Raw genomic sequence first — 10,127 nt, forward strand, 5'->3', positions numbered from 1 at the left:
GGGGGGTGGGGGGGGGTATGCAGGAAGTGGAGAAACACTTCCCTGCTGTGAATGGTGCCCTGCACTCCACATCAGAATGGGAAATCTTATACACCCCTGACAGAGCTTCTCTGACAAGAGCGTCGCGTCTCGTTATTAGCGCGTCCTTACGTTTTCTGTGTGCATGTGAATATCCAACTCTGTGGCGTGACATTTTCCTTTTTGGGTGTAGATGACACATTTTGGAGACGTAAGATTTTTTTACTTGACCGTCTTTAACGAAATATGCCAACCTGCTGACCTTTACTGCAAGTGTGTCGCTGTAACGCGCGCGCTCTCGCACCGTCTTGCGCAATGTCACATCCTTTTTGTCTCCTCTTCAACTTTCCTCCTCGAACTCCACCTCGACATACGAGTGAACCGACTTGCAAGTTTTTGCTTTGACTTGTCAGCAAGCAGCAGTTTGGCGGAATAAATCTTAAAAAAAAAAAAAGAGGGTTTGAGTTGTTGAATGACAACCCCAGACTTAGCAAACGCTGCTAGCTTCAAGCTAACACACAACAGACAAGCTAATGACTAGCATTGCTGTTCTGATCCAAGTTCAAGGCACCGCTCATGATAAAGAATGAAAACTATTTGGGGGAATCAGTGATGCAATATTTATGAGTCCTCATGAATCGTCATTGAAGCTGCTTGTTTCAAGAACGTTTGAACATATTTATAGAACGGGAACTTGATCATACTTGCTTGACATTTCACACTGCCGGAAGGGTTCGCACACAATGTTTGCATGCTGGATTTTTTTTTTTTTTTTTGAAAGTCAACCAAATCCACGGTTTAGCGGTCACGCTTTCTGTGTTCTTACTGTTCGGATTCAACATTTCACTGCGGATACAATGATTTCTTTTTAATAGGTGACAAGTGAGCGAAGCATTCGCCGCGTTTCGCCGGAGTGGCTGAAAGATGGGTGTTAATTAGCGCAACTGCAATGACCACCCAGCCGGGGATGAATGTGCTGCTGCCGCTGCCGTCGCCGCTGCTTTTGCTGCTGCTGCTGCTGCTTGGCGGTCTGCTCCATTGTAGCCCCTCTTGGAGTCTGTGGATTGCTCATTGACTCATCCGGCAGCAGCGTTTCCTAGCAACGCCTCTTCAATGTACTGTACAGTATACTTCCCCGTCTCATGGGTGCATTTAATAATCTGCCTCGCAATTTCCATGTCAGCTTTGTTAAAAGATGTATGCTGCACTTGCATCCTGAGTGTTTCTCGCCACGGTTCTGTCGGCGTGAACGGGGAGGACGTGGGGGGGCCTTTTCCTGCGCTATGTGACAAAAAGAATGAATTGCAAAAAAAAAAAAAAAAAAAAAGGAGGAAAGGGGGAGAGCGGTGCTGCGCAGAGGAGTGACTTTGACCCTGGCTTTTTTTTAACCAACGGAGGTTTTAATATATTATTTCAAAATGTGACCTCGGTGTCACGATACCACCCCGCGGAGCGCATAGCGTACGCGCGGATGTGACACAAAAGCGATACTCTCTGCCCTGGGTGGGCTGAGCTGGAGAATTACTGTGCATTTCAAGTGCAATTATGCAGCACGTCAGGTTGAAGGAAGCACCAAGGCAGGAGTGCGTCAAGGGGCCCGAGAGCTAAGCGGGTGAAGTTGCGAGAGTTTGCAGGTGAGGAATCGCATACATTGGTGTTCCCGGAGTCTGGCTGTGAGGTTTATGACCCCTGTAAAGGCTCCTCATCAACCCGTTTGACAGACAGAATATATTCTCCTGGGGAGGCCTGTGTGACTCCTGCTGCCTTGTGAAATTGTGACCGCCATCACTCCCGAGTCACCGCGCGTGGATCCCGCACGCACGCCTTCGAGGCGACTCAACGCTCCACTAAGGAATCGTAACACAGATGGTAGGTAGGTAGAGTTTTGGACTCTACCGACCGATCGCGATAACGCATCTGCCTCAGTCCGAAAAATGCTTTAAAGCACGTTTGACGACAGAGCTGGAGGAGCTGCCGCCTGGCACGATCAATTTTTCCACCAGCTTCGAGCTATGCGACCACATCAAGGCAACCATCCTTCATGATTTCCAGATTGCTCGGACACGAGCGGGGGAATGCTAGATGCTAAGCTTTTGCTCTGGCTAACTGACGCGGCTAAAGAGAAGCCGTTTCTCAATTTGCGTTCTTGTTCTTTATTACGTCCTTGTGAGCTTGTGAAATGTCAAGGGCCCAGGTACTGTTCCAAGTGAAAATACAAATCAAGTATGCACGGGATACGCTGATTTTTTTTTTCTTGTCAGCTAGCTTAAAACAAAGACGCATTGGATATTTGTGATGGCTTGGCAAGGAAACTATCCAAAGATGCATTTCATGCTGCTATCAAGAAGATACATCAGAATCGGGGTGAAGTCAACAGACGCTCCAATTCACAAAGTGACTCGCGTTCTTAGGAAGAACAATCTCAATGATGTTCTTAGGAAGAGCAGATTTGGCGAGTTCACAAAACCGCATTCTGCATTCTTCATATTAAGAAATTGTCCTTGTTGTTTTGAGTTTATTGGGTGATTTAATTGATCAAACTAACCTGTTGTCAATTTTGCTTTCCAGGTCCAAGTTATGCAAAAATGACCTGTTAGCGCAGGTTAGCAATGGACTATGGAATGTTCCGACTTGCAGAGAAATTCAGGTAATATCGAGGGCTGTTTTTTTTTCTTTTTCTTTTTTTTTTTTAAATAGAAGTGATAACATTTCCTACTTGATAACTTTTTGGCCCACTAATCCAGAAGCTGCAGTACACATTTGGACCATTACAATGATGTATACCCTCTCTTATATTCTTTCCAAAACTTCCATTTATTTTGGGTGACGCTTTATCTACACAGTCTTGACCTTATGAATTCTCCCACCGCGCAAACACATACATCAAGGCATGTCTTTGGAGCAGCTACAGTATCCAAGAGCAGAATATGCACAAATATTGGGTGTGTAAAGGGACTCCTCACTTTACAACGATACTAAACTACAGCGGAGCCTTGATTTACAAATGTCATTTCTTTGATGGCCACTTACTCTTATTATGAGTTTAACACTGCAGTGGCACAAGTTAGCGATAGACAAACACACATTCCGACGTACATATAAATTGCGGCTTATGTCGCAGCCATAGGAACGAAACCGAGAACCCGGTGATTGACTACCTGTCAAAAATCCAGACCCGGATAAATATCACACGCAACACACAAAAATCAATATCCCCGAAAGCAGGGGTCTTCAATCCTATGCCGTGATGGCTGCCATCGCGCCTGCTTTCCGTCCCTCCCGACTGCAACACACCTAATTCAAATAATCAGGGTCATTATCCGGCTTCTGCAGACCTCGCTGGTTATGAGATGTGGAAAAACTTGACAAATATTTGGCTCCCGGTCCAAAAGGTGCAGAACATTTGGAGCATTAAAGTGATTCATCCCCTTTCCGACTGTATATTCTTTCCAAAACGTGCACGGATTTTGGGTGACATTTATCTACACAAGTCTGACCTTATGAATTTCCCCACTGCACAAAAAACATCCATCAGGTGTGTCCTCAAAGGGGCCGCAATATCCAAGTACTGGACTAGGGCAGAATGGTTTTGAAAAATAATCTAACAGCGTTTTTTTTTTTCCTCCCTCAATATCGCAATCGCTGAGTTTATCTCGACACTACATCAAAAACTAAATCAAATATTTCTTGGAAAAAACATAAAGCCCACCAACTGAAAGAAATGTAGCGCAAAGGAGGATTTTTTTTTTTTTTTTATCTTTCAAATCGAAGACTTTGCGACCTGAAATTCCATCACATTGTTTTGTCAATTTGAATTGGATAATTGCTTGGCCCTACACTCGAATGGCATACATATTACTTTCATACAGATTCCTTCGTCGTGTTCACCTTGCCGCTCAGCCGCCTCGACGGTTTTGCTTTGTTTTCTTCATCCTGTCCGTCACTTTTTTTTGTCCAGGCACTTGTGAGTGCCACTCGACTTGCAGCATCCAACATCTTGGTTGGCAGAGCAGGGGTTTGTCTCAATTGTTTTTGTGTCCTTGTACTTCCATCCTGATTTTTTCTCTCTCTCTCTCTCTCTGTCTCTCTCTCTCTCTGTATTCACCTGTTTCTCTCTGGAGCCTTTCCACAAGATTAAAGGAAGCAAAAAAAAAAAGATGCTGTGTTGACTCCCATCTGGCTGACTTCGCATCAGACTTACCGCACGGTGCTCGGAAGCTGTGCTGAATTAATCAGCCGTCCTGTAAAAAATGTAACACTACTGCCAGAAGCATAGGGCATTGTGACAAAATATGAAAATGTATTTTGTGTGAAAAGATTCGAGTAGAGGTGACTATGGGGTGCCTGTGTCCCTTTGTAAATGTCTCGGATGCCAAAATACGTGAGCAGCGGATGCCGTTTCCCTTTTCATCGCAGTCATATTGCATGCTTAATCACTCTTTGGTGTCACTGACTGCGGGGGACAAAGGTGACACTGATAATACCCAGCTGTGATAAGATTCTATGCAAAAATGTGTCTAATTAATATTTTGCAAAGCCGCCCCCTCCCAAAACATTGAATGACTCACTAACTACTTATTACCTCAATTATTCCGAGAGCGTATCTGTGCAGTTTTGCTGAGGGACTGATGAGTGCGGAGAACAATGTTAGCTCGCAATGTAATTCGTGGATGCGCAGCCTGTGGAACCGACAAAGTCGGACACCCGAAAGGTCACACAAGTTGGCATTTGAGCAACTGAAGTTGATTTTTGGTTTTCATTGGATTGTTTTATGATGATGCTGCCACAGGGGACGAAAGTGGTACCTTGATTTAATTTGTTCCGCGACTCTCGGTTTCCAAAACATTTGGGGAGTATATCATTGCCTCTCATGCGATTGGTTAATTGTTGATTTGATTTGTTTAATCATGACGCAATGCTCACCGAAAAACAAAAATATTCGATTGATAAACAGCAAAAAAAAAAAAAAAAAAAAATTCTAACACATTTTAAAGCAAAATTATTTTTTAGCAAATTAATCGATCTTCATTTCTAAAAATATTCTATTGCAGCAGCCCTAGTCTAATGTGTTTAGCCTATAAGATTTTTTTTCATACAAACATTTGCTGTAATTTTGACTTACTACTGCACAAGGGTATTAGTTATCTAGGCTAGAACGCCACCTGTAGGTCATAACTATATTTTACATGAAACCATTTATGAACAACCAGGAATGTGTTGAAATGTACATGCGTAATTCTTCAAACGTTTAGATATTGAACCTAATGTTATTTTGTTAATTTATAATGTCAGCACATTTTAAAAAATTAAAACAAATGTTAATGTTAAATAAAAAGCAACTAGAAATATATCACATTATTTTGTGACATTTTACACTATACAAAACCTGTCATAATAAAATCGCTTTAAATTATGTACCTAGGCCATGATAGTACACACATTTCCCAGGCCTGGACACTGTATTTGTGTGTGGGGGGGAACACACCTTGCTTTGTTCACGTGGTAAATTTCAAGGCCATCTTCATAGGAGAGGACAAAATGTGACAAGGAAGCCAACGTCAGCAGCTAGAACACACAGCAAGGTGATTAAAGTCACTCCTGAATGTCCGTTCTGGGAGCAACAGTCTCTCATCTTCCTCAAAGCTGGAGCCATTTGATCTGGGCCCCAACCCAGTGCAGCTCATCTTTCGTCGGCATTTATCACAGATTAATACCGAACGTCTGATGACTAGGCCCATTTTAAGACTCCCAATGAGTGATCCCAATGATTATCAAAACAATTATCAATGAAGCGGATGATGAATTGTCCCTTAAATCGATTCATTATTGCATCCAGACAAGTCTTATTTTATCACGGTAAGATCAGAAACCAGCAAACACGGAGACGGTGGATGTTTGTGAAATTCTGCTTGGTTTGCGCTCATGAAATGTTGATGCGCGCGCTGAACATTGAATGTGCATCCATCCCATCGTATGTGCGTGGGCACGTTCATGTTTTATATGACATTCATATTATATGGGCAAACGCACAGTACAGTATAGGAGAGCAAGTGTGCCCCCAAGGCTGATTACGTATTCGGCTTCCATATGTCCCTCGTATATTACTCAAGGGGATAATCACATTAGAGCGAGTCGCTCTTGACCCCGCCTTGCACACGATTTTAATAGATCATAAATACTCCGCTAATTTGATCAAATTACCGGCTAACTGGGCCGCCTTGATGACAAAGAGGTGCGATTGGAATGTTTGTCAAATTGCGTCCGACTTTTTATGGCCATTATTCACGGTAATTGTCCATTTTGGAAGCATCGGAGCAAATGATTTGATGATGTTTTTGAAGGCAATCAGACAAGCAAGGTCCTCGGCTCTCTCATTTTCTTCCACCGTCTCCCGGCATGCACAGACAGCCATTGTGCCGCACATAGATGATGCCATTAGCACAGATACATTAAACATGAGCCATGAGCTGGGCACCGGAATAAAATGAAACAGATGGTAAGCATATTTTGAGCTGAGCCAGAGTGATTAATTCACACGAGGATGACACAGCATCCCCTGCAACTGCCACGAAAAACAAAAACAAAAAAGAAACCACAAAAATGAAGTTTGAAGTCGAATCTCGGTACAGTGACACCTTGATGATACGAGTTTGATTGTTTTTCGTGATTGTGCTCAACAACTCAAAAAGTTTGTATCTGAAATCATCACTACCCATTGAAATGAATGGAAAGGCCATTAATCTGTTTCGACTTTTTCACCGGACAGAACGGGCCAAGCGATGCCTCGGTAGAGCCGTCAAAAATGGATTTATTTATCACGGCTGAGTTTTCACATCGCCACCCAGCACCCTCATCACCCCCTCCGCCTGCCGCCGAGTGGCACTTGCATGACACGCGTTCCCGCAAGTACAGCACAAAGTGAAGAGGTGGTGACAGTCCGCTTGAACAGCATCTTTCCAGGTTCGGCTCAAGAACCGTTTGTCCTTGAGGGGACAGGTGCCCTCGGACCTATCAGTCGTGACGAGCAGAGCATTTGATGCTACATTTATCAAAGCTGCGGCCCAGGGTAAAAAAATAAAAAGCATCGATAGTTTTCTTTTGTATGGTGAGATGCCGCACCGTTCTCGCTCATTGATCGTGTCAACGTCGTGTCGTTACATTCGTCGCGTGACATTTTGTTTTGTGACTCACGCTAGCTTCACCTGTTTGCGCTCATGAAATGTTGATGCGCGCGCTGAACATTGAATGTGCATCCATCCCATCGTATGTGCGTGGGCACGTTCATGTTTTATATGACATTCATATTATATGGGCAAACGCACAGTACAGTATTTTGGGAACCACCTGTCTATGCTTTCACTAGAGTTAAAATTTCCATGTTTTGTTTTGGGTTTTTTTTGGAGGGAGGGGGGGGGCTTAATTAAGAAACTTACACCGCAATGCTGCATTTTGTAAATGCGCCGTTTGAAAGCAAAAACGCAAAATTGTGTTATTTGAACCTCGAGGTGTATGTAAAACAGCCTCACTGGCAAGCAGCAGCAGTGACTCACTCCAAACAGCCGCGTGTTGAACTCTGCGCCTTTTCCCCCAGAAAATGATTTCTTTTTTGTTTTACTTTGAGGGACTGTGACATTTCATGATAAGGCAACAACACCAGCCAGCCAAGTCATTAGTTGTCCCACATGAGACTATTTTTGGCACTCAAAGTTTGGTTTGACTGGATTAAACATTACACCCAAGGAATGATTTATTCCACCTGACAAGCAGCCCGTAATTGAATGTAGCCTTGTCAGGCGAAAACTTCACTGGCACAACGATGCCTATTTTCATTTTTTGGATCCCAATTATTAAATGTCTGCCACGTGTTACTTTCGGTATGCTAATGATATACGGTGGCTCAGTGGGAAAGTAAGGGGGGGGGGGAGGTACGTTGTCGCAAACCATAATTAACTGGTATGTTTATACAGCTACACTGCTCACATGGTTTCGAATAGACTTCATTAAATGTCTAGACAGAGGAAGAGTTCCTTTACTCTTTTTTGTGCCAAGCGCTTTTTTTTCCTCCGCATCGGAAAGGCTGCAATTAATCCCACTTAACGAAGACCCTATTGATGTGGCTAAGTGCAGTATTTAAGATTGCCACTTAGATAAGCAACCTCGATAGATTATTCAAATTTCCGTTTTAATCAACTTCACCTGAGTGGAGGAAAAATAATGTTACCACCATGTCCTCCGCTCATTTCCCCCAGTTTTTTCCTCCATTGATCTCAGACTACAGGCGGGGGGAATATAATTAAACTCTTTGGCGCCTACATGACCTCGACAGAAGAGGAGAGGAGAAAAAAAAAAGATGGACGTTGGAATGAACATGAGAGTGTCTTGCAACACTTAGCAAAATCCGCTCTGTGAGGGCGAGTGTTGACGGGAGGCTCGACTGTATAACATCAGGCTGCTGCTTCTGTAACATCAAAAATGCATGCCGGGGGGGGCAGCACGAATTGCATGGTGAGGGCTGTTCAACAAATGGAGGTGCTTTTGATTTATTTATTCATTTATTTTACAGAAGAGCACTGGGCAACCCGGATGCGCTGCTTAAAAGTCCCTGTAAAGCAGGGGTCTTCAATCTTGTTCCTTGCGGACCACTGTCCCGCCTTTGAATCAGGCGTGTGGCAGCAGGGAAAGATGGGAAACACGCAAGACAGCGGCCTTTGAGGAACAGGATTGAAGACCCCCGCTGTAAAGTGAAAACAAACACGTCTTGCAAATTTGGGACAGTGCTGTTGAGAATGAAGCCCAATTTGAATTTGAGAAAAAAAAATCCGTACGGATATGAAATAAGGCTTTCAATTTATCAACGTTCTCATGTCTACACATCCCTAAACGCTTGAGGTGCGAAAAAATATCCGCTTGTAGTCTCTGGTGGCTGGAATATGTCACAGTAAGTCATCAAGGGGCTTTTTCTTTCCACGCTGCGACGAAAGGCGCTAACCACCAGCTAGCTCGCAAGAGGCTTCCGGTGCTCCTCTTGAATAACGGACGGAAAGCAGGCAAATCTGTGTTATCATCCTTGTTAGGGAATTTAAATACTGTAATGATGCCGTGCTGTTGTGTATATTGTGGCATTCGGGTAGAATACATTTTGACAGAGTAGTAGCTAGCTAGTAGCTAGCTAGCTCGTCGTAGCTAGCTTGCTAGCTAGCTACTACACCGCTAGCTAGCTAACTGCATGTTGTTGCGGTAAGTAATTGGCAATAATGCCGTTGGCTGTGACACCACTCTCATGGCGAGAACCGCAAATCCTGTTTTCTAAAGGCTATGGTAACGGCGGGGCCTGCAGTTGCATGTTCATTTCTGAAATCAAACCACTGCAATGAGATATGAGAACTTTCCAGCAAAAAGAGCAAGGAAACATGCCAAAAGAAAAAACAAAACAAAAACAAAACAGTGCTGGTGTCAGGTGCAATTCATTTCGGTTACGGTTTGTGCGCGTCCAACTGTTATTTTGGCAGCGTTTGAGCACCCGACTACCTGGGGAAGAGCCCGAGACAGTTTACAAGCAAAGTAACAAATGGAACACATTAACAACTCTTGAAATATTCATCCCGGTGCCAGCGCAGACACTGACACGACGGCCAAAGACAATGATGAATCCAAGCACGCCGCCGAAGGAGACTGACGAGTAAAAGCGCCTCTCGATCCAGCGCTAACTTAAGATCGCAATTAGGAATTAAAAACCCTTCCTATGGAATGCATACTGTACTTATAATAGCTCCGCTTTTACATTAAGTATGAGTCTGTGCCACAACCGGATGCGGTGTGTTCTAGTTGCAGTTGCTAGGTAACAAGGGCTTCAGGGGGATATCCTCGTTATGAAGTATTAAAAAAGTGTCATTAATAGCTAATTTGATTCCGACGTGGAACTGAAATGCAAGCGTGCGCACAGCCGGCATGCAATTCTTTTGTGTCCTTTCAAACACGACTGCACGTATGCATCGCAGTAGAGGATGGGGCAAGGTATGCGTAAACTGTTTTGTGAGCGAGATGGGAGATGAAGAGGGGAAAAAAAAAAAAAAAAGTTACGGTCCATGTGTCACATTGGCAGAGGGAAA

This window comes from Hippocampus comes, unplaced genomic scaffold (assembly GCF_001891065.2).
Source record: "Hippocampus comes isolate QL1 unplaced genomic scaffold, H_comes_QL1_v1.1 scaffold321, whole genome shotgun sequence".
NCBI classification, from domain to species: Eukaryota; Metazoa; Chordata; class Actinopteri; order Syngnathiformes; family Syngnathidae; genus Hippocampus; species Hippocampus comes.